Genomic DNA, 13,369 nt, shown 5'->3' with positions numbered 1-13,369 from the left:
GATTCCTATCAGTTTCAAGGATCCATATGGATTCATAGTGAAGGCATGGAAGAAAATACTCCACGCAAGCAGAACCCAAATAAAGTAGGGCTAGCTATACTTACAACAGAAAAGTAGACTGTAAGCCAAAAAATAGCAACAAGAGACATACCAGGTCATTATACAATCATAAAGTGGTCAATTCATCTAGATCCAACAATCATAAACACCTATGCACCCAACATCAAACCAGCTAAATATATTAAGCAAATGGTATCAGATCTGAAAGGAGAAACAGACAACACTATGATAATAGTAGGGGACTTCAATACCCCACTTTGGCAATGGATTGATCATACAGACAAAAAATCAACAAGGAAAACATTGGACCCTTCTGCACTGTTGTTGGATGCTCCAGCCATCCAACTTATGGGTATGTATCCAAGGGAAGTGAGAACAGGATCTCAAAGAGATATTTACACTCTCATGTTCACTGTGCCATACAACTCACCATAGCCAAGATACAGAAGCAATCTAAGTGTCTCTCATTGGATGAATAAAGAAGATATAGATGATAGATAGATAGATAGATAGATAGATAGATAGATAGATAGATAGATAGATAATAGACAATAAAAAAGAAGGAAATTCTGCCATTTGTGACAACATGGGTGGACTTTGAGGGCATTATACTAAATGCAAAAGTTATAAGAGGAAAGGCTGATACTATCTGATACCAATTCTATGTGGAATCTAAAAAACCCAAACGTAGAGACATATGCATAGCTCAGTTACTTAAGCATCCAACTCTTGATTTCGGCTCAAGTCAGGATCTCAGGGTTCATGAGTTTCAGCCCTGCATCTGCATGGTAAACACAGAGCCTGCTTGACATTCTCTCTGCCTCTCTGCCCCTCCTCTGCTCATGCTCATGGTTTCTCTCTCTCTCTCTCTCCCTCTCTCCCTCCCTCAAAATACATAAATAAACTTTAAAAATGCATAGAAACAGAGACTGCGGGGTAAGGGAAACAGGGAGATGTTGGTCAATCTACACTTTTAAGACCAGTAAGTTCAGGTGATCTAAAATACAGCACAGGTGATTATAACTAATAATACCATAGTTTACACTTGACAGTTGCTAAGAGAGTAGATCTTAATTGTTCTCACCACAAAAAAGAAATGGTAATTATATATGATGGAAGTGTTACCTAACACTATGTTGGAGATCATTTTGCAATATATAAGTGTGTCAAATTAACATGTTGTAGGCCTTAAATTTACACAATGGTATAAGTCAGTTATATCTCAATAAAGCTGGGAAGAAAAAAAACTATTTCATATGTTGCTTCTCCTTCGGAAATTCTAAAATATTTTAACAAAAGTTGGTGGTGATTTAAAAAAAATTTTTTTTAACGTTTATTTATTTTTGGGACAGAGAGAGACAGAGCATGGACGGGGGAGGGGCAGAGAGAGAGGGAGACACAGAATCGGAAGCAGGCTCCAGGCTCTGAGCCATCAGCCCAGAGCCTGACGCGGGGCTCGAACTCACAGACCGCGAGATCGTGACCTGAGCTGGAGTCGGACGCTTAACTGACTGAGCCACCCAGGCACCCCGTGTGATTTTAAAAATCTTATTCAGAATACATAATTAAGTATCCACGCTGATCCAGATACTATGTTAGATGCAAATTATACAATATAGAGTGACATAATCCATTGTGTACTGATTACAAGTGGGTTTTTTAATAAATCCATGAAATTAACGAGAAATATAATTAAGTAACTATTGCTTTATAGATAAGCGAAATAAAGTAATTGAGAGCTCTCATTGTTGTCAATTTCAGCACTAAACGCCATTGAAACTGTTTTAGCAGAAAAGCTACATTAATTGCTTTGTGTTTTTCAATTTTTTTTAATGTTTATTTTTGAGACAGAGAGAGACAGAGCATGAGCAGGGGAGGGGCAGAGAGAGAGGGAGACACAAAATCCGAAGCAGGCTCCAGGCTCTGAGCTGTCAGCACAGAGCCCGACGCGGGGCTCGAACTCACAAACCATGAGATCATGACCTGAGCCGAAGTCGATCGCTCAACCGACTGAGCCACCCAGGCGCCCCAACTGCTTTGTGTTTTGCCCTCTCAGATTCTCCCTAACCACTCTCCAGTACATATGGTGAAGAACAAAAAAACAGCCAAAAGGTTAGCAGCCAGGAAAGCGTAAGAAGGAAAAACAAAACAAGATAACGAATCTCTACAATGACTTTTAAGTTAGAACCAAGAGTATCTCTAAACTTGTTCATGGAGACACATTCATTGAGTCACACTACAACATAGTTTTATTAATAAGGTAGAAGCTTTGGGACAGCACATGTTTCTGACAGAGAAATACTTTATAAGCCCTCCTTTATAAGCAAGGATGTTTCTTTCACTGCCGCTCTGCAAACAGAAAATTTGAGTAGCAAGTTCTGGAAGGCATCATTAGCTCTTCTGCACACCATCCCTTTCCTGCAAGTGCAACTCCTCCCAGAAAGGATTTAAATACCAATGCTCATTTGAAGGGAACCAATCTCATTGACAACAAAGGCCACAGGAGGCAACAAGGTTGTATAGCATTCTTGTCAAATGGTGTTCCAATATGAGCCTTGAGAAAAAATACACACTGTAGCCCTGGAGTTGAGCTTTTCACTTATCTTAAAATTAGCATCTTAAATGTTTACAAGTATATGCTTTACTCCTAAATGGGTTTAATGCATATTCATTGATGTGGAATATCCTCTTAGTGTGCCTTATATCTGAATCTGCTAGTACATGATAATCCTTGGGGAACAGGTAGAAACAAAACAATTATTTTTAGCAAAGGTAATCAGAATTTACAGATTTTTTTTTTCAGATTTCACAGATATTTTGACAAGGAGAAGTAAATGTGTGTCTGACATGAAGCGAACAAATTCTATCTCATTTCAAATATTAGCTCTTTGACCGAATGTTCAGACTCAGTAATATTAACCAGAGTGATCTCATCGGGGTAACAGAAAGAATGCCTTTGTGGGTATTCCTAGCATCACTTTCTGCTTTCTGACTTCTTTGTTTCCTCATTTCAAAGTGATTTTTAGGGAACCGGTCTTGCTTACTGCTACTCAACAAATCACTCCCATAACTTACTGGCCTAAGCCTACCCATTTGTTTTATGATACCTCATTTTGGGGGTGAGAAGCTGGCCCAGGGTTCAGGCGGGTGATTGTTACACTCCACGTGGACTGATGCCTGAGGGCACTTGGTGGTACACAGCTGGCAGTGACAGCACCACACCCCGCTCACATGCATGGACCTTGGAAGTGATGGCAGGGATGCTCAGAAGTCTGGGTTCGGCCATGACCGTCAGTCGAAGGACCCACAGGTGATTTCACCCTTCTGACAGTGTCAGAACGTTCACACTCGTTACACAGTGGCTCAGGGATCCCAGAAAGACTGTTCCAAGAAACAGAAGGTGAAGTTGACATTCTCATAAGAACTGGTCAAAGCAATTACGCAGCGCAGCTCCATTCAAGGGAAGGAGACGTAGGTCCCACCTCTCTAGAGAAATGTCTGAGAAACTACAGCCATCTCTAATCTGTCCCCATCAACAAGTTTTCCTAAGTACCTGCTCCTGGCCCTGCAGACACAAATCACAATACTTTATCCTCAGATACCCTACTTTCTGACTTATCTAACCTTTTTTAAATCATTGGGCTATTAGTTTTAGTTAAAGAATTACCTCAGTCTTCCGTGAGTTTCTTCTAAGGCAAAAGAAGCAGAGAATATAAAAAATAGAATTTTTGTTAAATTTTTTTGACATTTATTCATTTTGAGAGACAGAGAGAGACACGGCGCAAGCGGGGGAGGAGCAGAGAGAGAGGGAGACACAGAATCTGAAGCAGGTTCTAGGCTCTGAGCTGTCAGCACAGAGCCCGACACGGGGCTCGAGCTCAGGAACCGTAAGATCATGACCTGAGCCAAAGTCGGGTGCTTAACCGACTGGGCCACCCAGGCGCCCCTAAAAAACAGAATTTTCAGTATGCATTTACTAACTTCCAGAATGTCTGTTTTTAATAATCAAAGAAGCATATTTGTTATCATGCCTTGCTATTATCAAGGATAATGTACTAAAAATATTACACATAAAAACTGTATTACTGATGAAGAAATAAAAACCTGTTTCAGATAAAACGACTAACCACTAGGCTATGAGCTAGCATCTTGCGCATTTCGTGGATTGCGGTCTCAGGCGTATAACCATCAAGCAGCTTTCTTCAGGTCGTCCTGCCGGTAGGTGTCAGAGTTGAGCAGGCCGCCTCCCTGGTGACCGAGTACAGACACTGCTTCTGGTCTATCGAATTACATCAATTTTTAACACAAAACTCTACAGTGAAGTTCAATGCTATTTATCCTCATTCTCTGTGAAACCTCGATATTCAATATTCAGAGCTTCTTATGATCATGTATGCACAGTGCCTTTTAAAAATCTCAAGGCATTTATATTCAAAACCTCCCTCAGAGCTCTGAGGATATAATAATTTATATTTATGCCGTATACAACTTGGAGATAATTACATGGCAGTTGGGCTGTTTTTTTTCTAACTACCACACTAATGTTCAATAACTGCACTTTTGACAATCCACGGGCATTTAATTAGCAAAAAAAAACACCTTGGCAAATGCAAGTATCGTGCTCATTTAACAGATTTGAGACAGGCCACTGAAGAAGAGGGAAGATTTAATGGACACTCAGATAACTATACTGGTATTGGTCTTAATACGGTAATTAAGTACAATGATCTCATTTTTTTAATCTACCAAATGATTTTTGTCATCTAATGAGAACCACATTATAATTAAATATTTAAGTAATGGCCCTTACAAAGCATGTTTTCAGTATCACCAGTATGCACAATTTTTTTTAACACTGTTGGTATGTGAGATTAATATAAGGTTCAATGGATTTACAGTATAATTTAAATATATCTCTGGCCTATACCTAATAAAGAAAATTAGAAACGTGAAAGCTGTAAACTGTATGAAATGTGCATTTATATGTGCACTCAAAAAGATAATCTATAGGAATCAAATTACGACTGGCATGAATCAAAGAATTTCTGAAGCTGGTTCCTGAATGGACCAATGAGAAATATTTAATAATTTTGCTTGCTACATCTTTACTTAATAAATAAAACCTCCCGAAACTCATAAAAGCTTTTTGGAAAATTTTTCAAGTTGACATGACAATATCTCTTAAGCGGTTTTTTTCGGTGACAAAATTTGAGTAAACAATTTTTAATATTTGTACAGTATTTAGAAAATGGAAAATATAAATATGGAGAGTAAATAGTGCAATGAATTCCCTGCTACTCATCACCCAGTTTCTTGTTTTTTCTCAAATTTTTATTTAAATTCTAGTTAGTTAGCACACAATGTAATGTTGGTCTCAGGAGTAGAATTTAGTGATTCGTCACTTACATACAATACCCAGTACTCATCCTAACACGTGCCCTTCTTAACAATCCCTGGTTTGTTCTCTGTAAGTCTCTGTAAGACTCTATAAGTCTCTTATAGTTTGCTTCTCTCTCTTTCTTTCCCTTCCCCTATGTTCGTCTGTTTTGTTTCTTAAATTACACGAGTGAAATCAGATGGTATTTGTCTTTCTCTGACTGACTTATTTCACTTGGCATAAGATCTCATCCACGTTGACCTCATCTAGCCTCATCCATGTTGTTGCAACTATTTTTAACTTTTTAAGGAACCTCCATACTGTTTTCCAGAGTGCACCAGTTTGCATTCCCACGAATAATACAGGAGGGTTACCCTTCCTCCACATCCTCGCCAACAGCTGTTGTTGCTTGTGTTGTTCATGTTGGCTACTCTGACAGGACTTACTACCCAGTTCCAACATCTTTCTAATCACCGCCATTAACCCTCCACTCCCTCGTTCACCAACTCCGCACCTCTACGGTTTGATGCAAATCCCAGATAAGGTATCATTTCACCTGTAAACACGGTAAGTATTTAAAACTTCAAATTGTGCTAAGTTAGGATACTTTACAAAGTCAATAAATACTGAGTTTAAAATTTAATTATTTTTTGAAAACTGAGTAAGAAATGAGTATTTGAAGTAAAGTTGAAATGTCATTATTTACCCTACAGGAGACATTACTATTTTTAAGAGTTAGGGAGTTATCGTTTGGTAATCAATAACGCTTAAGACAAAATCATTGTCATTAGTTCATCAGTGACTCAACATTATTAACCTGGTTTAAGCCACTTTTTTTTTTATTGTTTATACCACATCCAACTTCAAAACACTAAAACAGTTTTGTACACCTATTTAAAATAATAATGTGTGATTTAATTTTTAAAATCTATTTGCTAATTCAAACTGGTCCCTATCCATTAGTCGAAACTAGCAATGTTCGGGGCACCTGGGTGGCTCAGTCGGTTAAGTGTCCTACTTCGGCTCAAGTCACGATCTCGAAGTCCGTGAGTTCAAGCGCTGCGTCAGGGGCTTGATCAGAGGAGGACAGATCAGAGCCTGCAGCCTGCTTTGGATTCTGTGTCTCCCTCTCACTGCCCCTCCTCTGCTTGTTCTCTCTCTCTCTCTCTCTTTCTCTCTCCCCCACCCAAAAAAATAAATAAACATTAAAAAAAAACTAGCAATGTTCTGCAGTGATTATAGGCAAAATCTTTGACAAAATATGAAGTAGGATAAATCACATTCCCAGTCAGTGGATTCATTCATTCCACAATTATTTATCAGTCACTTATTATATCAGGCTCTTCCATGAATTAAAGATCAAATAGCCAACAAAATGGATACAGCTCCTGTCCTCATCGAGCTCACAGTCTAGTGCGAAAACAGACAATGAAGAAACAGCCTTATAAATGTATCATGTAACACCAGACAGTAAGTCCCAAACAAAAACATCAAGTCAAGTGACATGGTTGTCAGTGACTCAGGGGAGAGGCGGTCCACCTGATTCCTGGGGAGGAAACCTGTGTGCAGACACTGCAAGGAAGAACAGGAATAAGCCCAGCAAGAATTTATAGAACACAAGAGGAAAAGCCTTGAAAGGGACACAGAGTGAATGTCCAACAGGAAGTGCAGGAGCGCCCTGGAGCTTGCACGGAGGGAGAAAGGTGTAAAAGCTCCGGGAGATGAGGTTGGCCACGTCATCAGAAGCCTCGTCGCGGAAGCGCTTCCGGGCTAACGTCAGGATCACGGGTTTTGTTCTGAGCACGATGATAACCCGTTGAAGGATTCTGAACAGGGAAGGAAAGCAATCTCAATTTTTAGGTTGAAAAGAGCACTCTGGCTTTTGCATGAAGACCAGCTATATAGAACAGGCAACATGGGAGCAAGGGGATAAGTTAAACTCAACTGAAGAAGTCCACAGAAGAAATGATGATAGCTCAGCAAAGGCAGAGGACTAAAGACCATGAGTAGTCACATTTAGAATATATTTTGAGGGGCGCCTGGGTGGCTCAGTCGGTTACGTGACCAACTCCTGATTTGGGCTTGGGTCATGATCTCATAGTTGGTGAGATCGAGCCCCAGGCTGGGCTCTGTGCTGACAGTGTGGAGCCCGCTTGGGATTCTCTCTCCCTCTCTCTGCCCTTCCCCTGCTCACTCACTCATGCGTGCTTTCTCTCTCTCTCCCTCTCTCTCTCTCAAAATAAACAAACATTAAAAAATGTTTGTTTTAATTTAGAAGTTATCTTGTCTTTCTTTTTGAGAGACAGAGATAACATGAGTAGGGGAGGGGCAGAGAGAGAGAGGGAGAGAGAGAATCCCAAGCAGGCTCCACACTGTCAGCACAGATCCCGACTTGGGGCTCGAACCCAAGAAACTATGAGGTCATGACCTGAGCCAAAACCAAGAGTCAGACGCTTAAGTGACTGAGCCACCCAGGTGCCCCTAGAATACGTTTAGAAAGTAGAGTTATAGAGCTTGGTGGTGGATTGGATGTGGAATGCATGGAAAAAAACAGTCCCATAAGACCTCTACGACTTTCACCTGAGCACAATGTAATGCCCCTAATGAAGTAACAGCAGGAGAAAGCCGGTCTGCAGGAAGTAAATCAAGAGTTCTATCTTGGTCAGGTTAAGTATGAGACGCTTATGAGACATCTACAAATGATTAGGTAGAATATTTAATACACGAGTCTGATGCTTGCCAGGAGGCGGGGGATTGGGGTTGAGATGTATGTGCATCTCGTGTGTGTCTGAATCATACTGAATGGCACAGAAATGAGTGACATCACCCAGGGAGTGAATGTGGATGGAGAAGGACATCAGGCTGAGAACAGATCCCTGGGGAGAGGAGGAGCTGCCAGCTTCTCAGGCAGAGAAGGAGCAGCCAGAGAGAAGAGGAAGCCAGAAGGCGATGCTCTTTGGAAGCCAGGCAATGTAGGTACCTCCAAAATGGCAGTGTGATCGGCTGCACCCAATGCTTCTGCAAGGACCAGAGGATGAAAAACGAATGTTGGTTACAACGTTTGTCATGAGGGGAAGGTTACTGGTGAACCGATGGTGGTCATTTCGGTGGAGTGGCAGAAATGAAAACTTTATGGAAGAAAAATAAGTTATAAAATCAGGAGATAAAGAATTAGAGAAAAAGGACATCAAGTTTTCAAGGAGTTTAGGTACACAAGGTACCAAAGAAATGGCTTACTATTTGGAGAGTTGCTGGGTTTATGGATGGCTGTTCCTTTCTCTTGGGATGGGAGAAAATAGAGCACGTTGGACTGCTAATCAGAATAATGGTGTAGAAAGCAAGAATGTGATGGTGCAGGAGAGAATGAAGATGATCTCAGAGAAAGGTCATTGAGTAAGCTAAAAGATGCGGGCTCCATTAGCCCCAGGGAGGCTGCAACAGCCCTCCCGGATGCGTGAGGTGAGGCTGTAGATGAGCACACGAACGGGATGCTAGCGCGGGCGGTCCGTCTCCCTCCATGATTCTCCACCAACAGACCATGAACACCAGAGTTCTTTTCCAGAGCTGCCCCTTCTCCTCCAGGCACGTCAGCTGCCCCAGAGCCCTCGGGAGGTGGTTCTCAAAGCAGGGTCCCCATGGCAAATGCAACAGGATCACATGCAGGTACTTTGGAGAAAAATAATGTCTCAGACCCTAACCCAGAAACTGTGGGCAGGAGCCTACTAATCTGTGTATTAACATGCCCTCCAGGTATTCTGATGCATGCTGAGGACAAGGGAGAGCTGTGCAGGCAGCTTCTAAAATGATCCCCAGCCCCATGGCTTCCAAACAACCTCCCCCCCCACCCAGACTCACAAGCTTACTGCCGGCGCCCCACCCACCTCCCTCTGAGAGTCTTCAAGAGCAATCTAGAAGCCTCAACAAATAATTATCTTTCCCAGCCCATACCCTTGCAGTGACCATATTCATGGCCTGTCAACACTCTTTTTATACTAAAAAGCAAAGTTTCCCATTTTGATGAAAGTTCAATAGTACTTGAGCCAAGAGATTTTTGCAAATGGCTTATTTTTCATCAGCAGGCCAGTTCCACTGTTCCAATGTTTCTAGTATACTTCACATATCAGGAAAATATCATGTTTCTGGATATATGAAATGCTTCTGAATATTATGTCTATGTCTATTTTTTTTTATTTTAGAGAGAGAGAGAAAGCGTGAGCACGGGAGAGAGGCAGAGGTGGAGAGAGAATCTTTTTTTTAATATTTATTTATTTTGAGAGAGAGAGTGGGGGAGGGGCAGAGAGGAGGGAGAGAGAGAATCCCAAGCAGGCTCTGCACTGTCAGCACAGTCGGAGGCAGGGCTCGATCTCCACAAACCGTGAGATCACGACCTGGGCAGAAATCAAGAGTCAGACACTCAACTGACTGAGCCACGCAGAGCCCCAGTCTACCAGACCAGAATTTTCTCTTCCTGCCACTCTTGGAGGAGGAAACACCAACATTGTTTCTTTGGGTAAGTCATGGAGAACTCACAACTCTCTTCCCATGACCTGGGGTAGGAAGCATGAATCTTGTTTTCCTAGGACTTCGGCAAATAAATTCTTCTGGAGGCTAAAAAGCCTGTGTAAATATGTGAGTATAGTACACATCTGAAATATGGTAAGCTTAGGCTATCAAGATGGTATTTAAATTTTATTCTGGTTATCACTTCGACTGATCAAACTTTTAATATAAAGAATAGTCTTTTCTCCTTTTAAATGCTAAAGCTCATCTCAGTGGGAAGTATTATAAACTCTATTTAATGTGCCTCCTTTACAACGTGAGCATCACCTTTGTCATATTAAAATCCATTCATTTTTCGTGAGATAAAATTAAAAAGAACTCCAGCCGAATATAATTAAAAACTTGGACTATATGTCTTCCAAAGAACCAAGTGATTTCTGCACTGTGGGGAGTCCTATATGCTTTCCCACTGTGGCTAAGTTCATAAGTGCAGTTGAAAGGATCCGTGCTGATTATAATTACATTCTAAATTAGCCAATATTAGCACTGTGCCAAATAATTCACATAGCATGGTTTCCATGTTAGACAATCAATTACAGTTCAGATGAATCCATGAAAAAATCCATAATTTTTACTTAGGACCACAGTTTTTGTAATTTAACATATTATTACAGCAGAGCCTTCAAAAGGTCAGGCAGAACAATGGAAAGCAATTTTCAGTTAGTAAATGTTCCTTTATTGTCACAAGAGGGTAAGAAAGCTGAGTATATCTGCATGCTTGGTAGGATCAAAATTTTAATTTATTTTGACATTCGCCTTACAGAATACTTTAAGATGGAGAACAATTCTATCTAAAACCTATTAAAAATTCACAGTAGTGCACCGTGATGATGTGGGTCTCGTTAGAATCTTCCACACTGGCCCTTCGCTGGGAGACTGCAGAGGTAGGAAGAAACAGCACCGGACAGCACAGCAGGTGTGAGCACCTGCCTAGACACCCAGCGGAAAACGGCTTTACATTTTCCCAAGTTTGAGAATTTAGCAGCATCCTGCTGACCCCAGGAGTTTCACCTGTTACAGCGGCATAACAGAATCATTCCAGAAAATTCTGTGGTTTATCTTCTGCATACTAACGTATTAGATCTGGAGAAACACCCATTGTTTTTCTTTCAGTATATACAGTATACTCCCCAGAGCCAACGTAATGGGTTAAATTTGGTCCCTAGCCTCCTCTAATACAGTGGACAGAAAAGCAAACATGTTCTCAGACAGAAAGATTAGATCTTGTGTTTATTATCACGTAAGGGTAATTTCACAAATTCTCTCCAAGATTTTAAAGTTAACTACCACCAGAATCTTTATATTAACTGAGTCACTGAAAATACACCCCACCAAAACCATCCGACGAAGACAGATGCCAGCAACGAAGACGACGCAGAAACCCCCCCAGTCTCTGGACAGTTACGAAGATTAACTGGATGATGCAAGGAGAACCCGGATATTTAGACCAGGTTATGTTAAATATATTTGGTTGGAAATCAGCCAAATCATATACACACAACTATCCCAGCCTCACTCCTCTGGCTCGACAGAACCCTTCTTCGGAATGAAGGCATCGTCCGGAAAAGGACATGGAGGGAAGACAGTCCTTCACTGACCTCTGAACATGTTAGCTGGTGCTTCCCTTCTGCGAGGTCTGAGAACCAGATCCGGAAAGAAAAGGATGCATGCCAAAGCGTGGAGGGGGAGGAGAGGCATGATGAACCCCGGGCCACCCAATTTGAGACCACACTCATGCAAACACTTCACCAGAGGCCTGAACAGTGCAGAGGCAGTGGGCAAGACCAGGAAAGACAGAAGAAGGCGGTCTCCCTTAAGAGGCCACATGCTCCAGAGGTCCAGAGCCCAGATGCCGGGGCTGGACTGCCAGGGTTCAAACCCCACCTTCGCCGATTAGTCGAAACGGAAACAAGAGCAAGTCTGAACCTCTGCCGGCCTCTGCTTCCCTCATCTGTAAAATGGGAATAACGACAGCACTCTCCTACAATGAGGAAACAGCTGTTCTGAGTTGCCGCTTGGGCACTTCGCAGAAGGGCAACCCTGCTCACACTCAGAGTCTGGTCCAGAGTTTGGGGTTTTCACTTCCCCAAAGTGGGAGCACAGATCCTGCTAATCCTGCATGGGTGGGGCGTCCCTCCTCATTCAGCAGGTCGTAATCTGCATATTCTTCTTATTTTTTTAATGTTTATTTTTGAGTGGAGAAGGTCGTGTAGAGAGAGGGGGAGACCCAGCATCCGAAGCAGGCTCCAGGCTCTGAGCTGTCAGTACAGAGCCTGATGCGGGGCTTGAACCCACGAACTGTGAGATCATGACCTGAGCCGAAGTCAGATGCTCAACCGACTGAGCCACCCAGACACCCCCTGCATACTCCTAATATACCAGCTACCAGCCCCTAAAACACCTCCCACAAACACACTGGTTGTCCTAAGGATCCAAATTGTAAAGCCTCAGATCAAGACCTTGCACATGGTAGCAACGACAGGCATGTCCCTCTTGCTCTCGTCAATATCACCTGCAGTTGTCCCTTTTTAGAATTAAAGACACATTCCCCGACCCTAGTGTAGAGGAAAGAAAGAATGAACACACTGCTCTATTTTTTACTGCTGCTGCTGCTGTTTTTGTTTGTTTGTTTTCTTGCTTGCGTGGGATCACCTGGGCTGTGTTCACTCCAGCACATAGGCATTACCTGGAGGAAGGAAATGAGCCGGTGGAAGGTGGTCTGGGTTGTGTTCATGGGAGTAACGCAGGCAAACGCTTCTGTTCTCCGCTCTTCTCTGGAAGCGAGCCTGCTGTACCGCACACAGCAGTGGCCACGGCACTTGCCGGACTCGATGTCCACACGTCCCTCAGCACCACGCTGCTAACAGGGAGTGATTCAGGAGCCGGGGACCATCAGGCTCATTAACTGCTCAGGATTACTAACTAAGCACTTTTCTCCTCCTGGCTCCTCTCTTGTTTGTGTTTTCATTGTTGTTGCTTCCTGGGGAATTTGTATTTTGCAGGGGGAAAAAATTGTCTAAAATGCTTAGGAAATACTTCAAGAAAATGCAAACATTTTTAGGTTATGAATACCCAGTAGATAATAAAGCATAAAACAAATAACATGTAATAAATATAAAGGTATTTCCCTTGATTTTACTTAAAGGATTCCTGATTCTGTCTTTTAGGAACCATGGAAAGGGGGTAAGTTATTCCCAGCTATTATGCACAAACAGAAAATATGCAAAATGTACCAAATACACAACTGGGGAAAGCCGGTAATTTCTCTCAAATGTGTAATTCTCTGAATCGATGACCCTTCTGAATCTGAGCGCCTTCTGTGTGTGACAGAACTTTTGCAGGTGCCCTGACAGGGGGGTCATGACTGGACTG

Source organism: Felis catus, chromosome D3 (assembly GCF_018350175.1).
Source record: "Felis catus isolate Fca126 chromosome D3, F.catus_Fca126_mat1.0, whole genome shotgun sequence".
In the NCBI taxonomy this organism is placed as follows: domain Eukaryota; kingdom Metazoa; phylum Chordata; class Mammalia; order Carnivora; family Felidae; genus Felis; species Felis catus.
The sequence above is the reverse complement of the archived record's forward strand: the minus strand, read 5'-3'. Positions refer to the sequence as shown.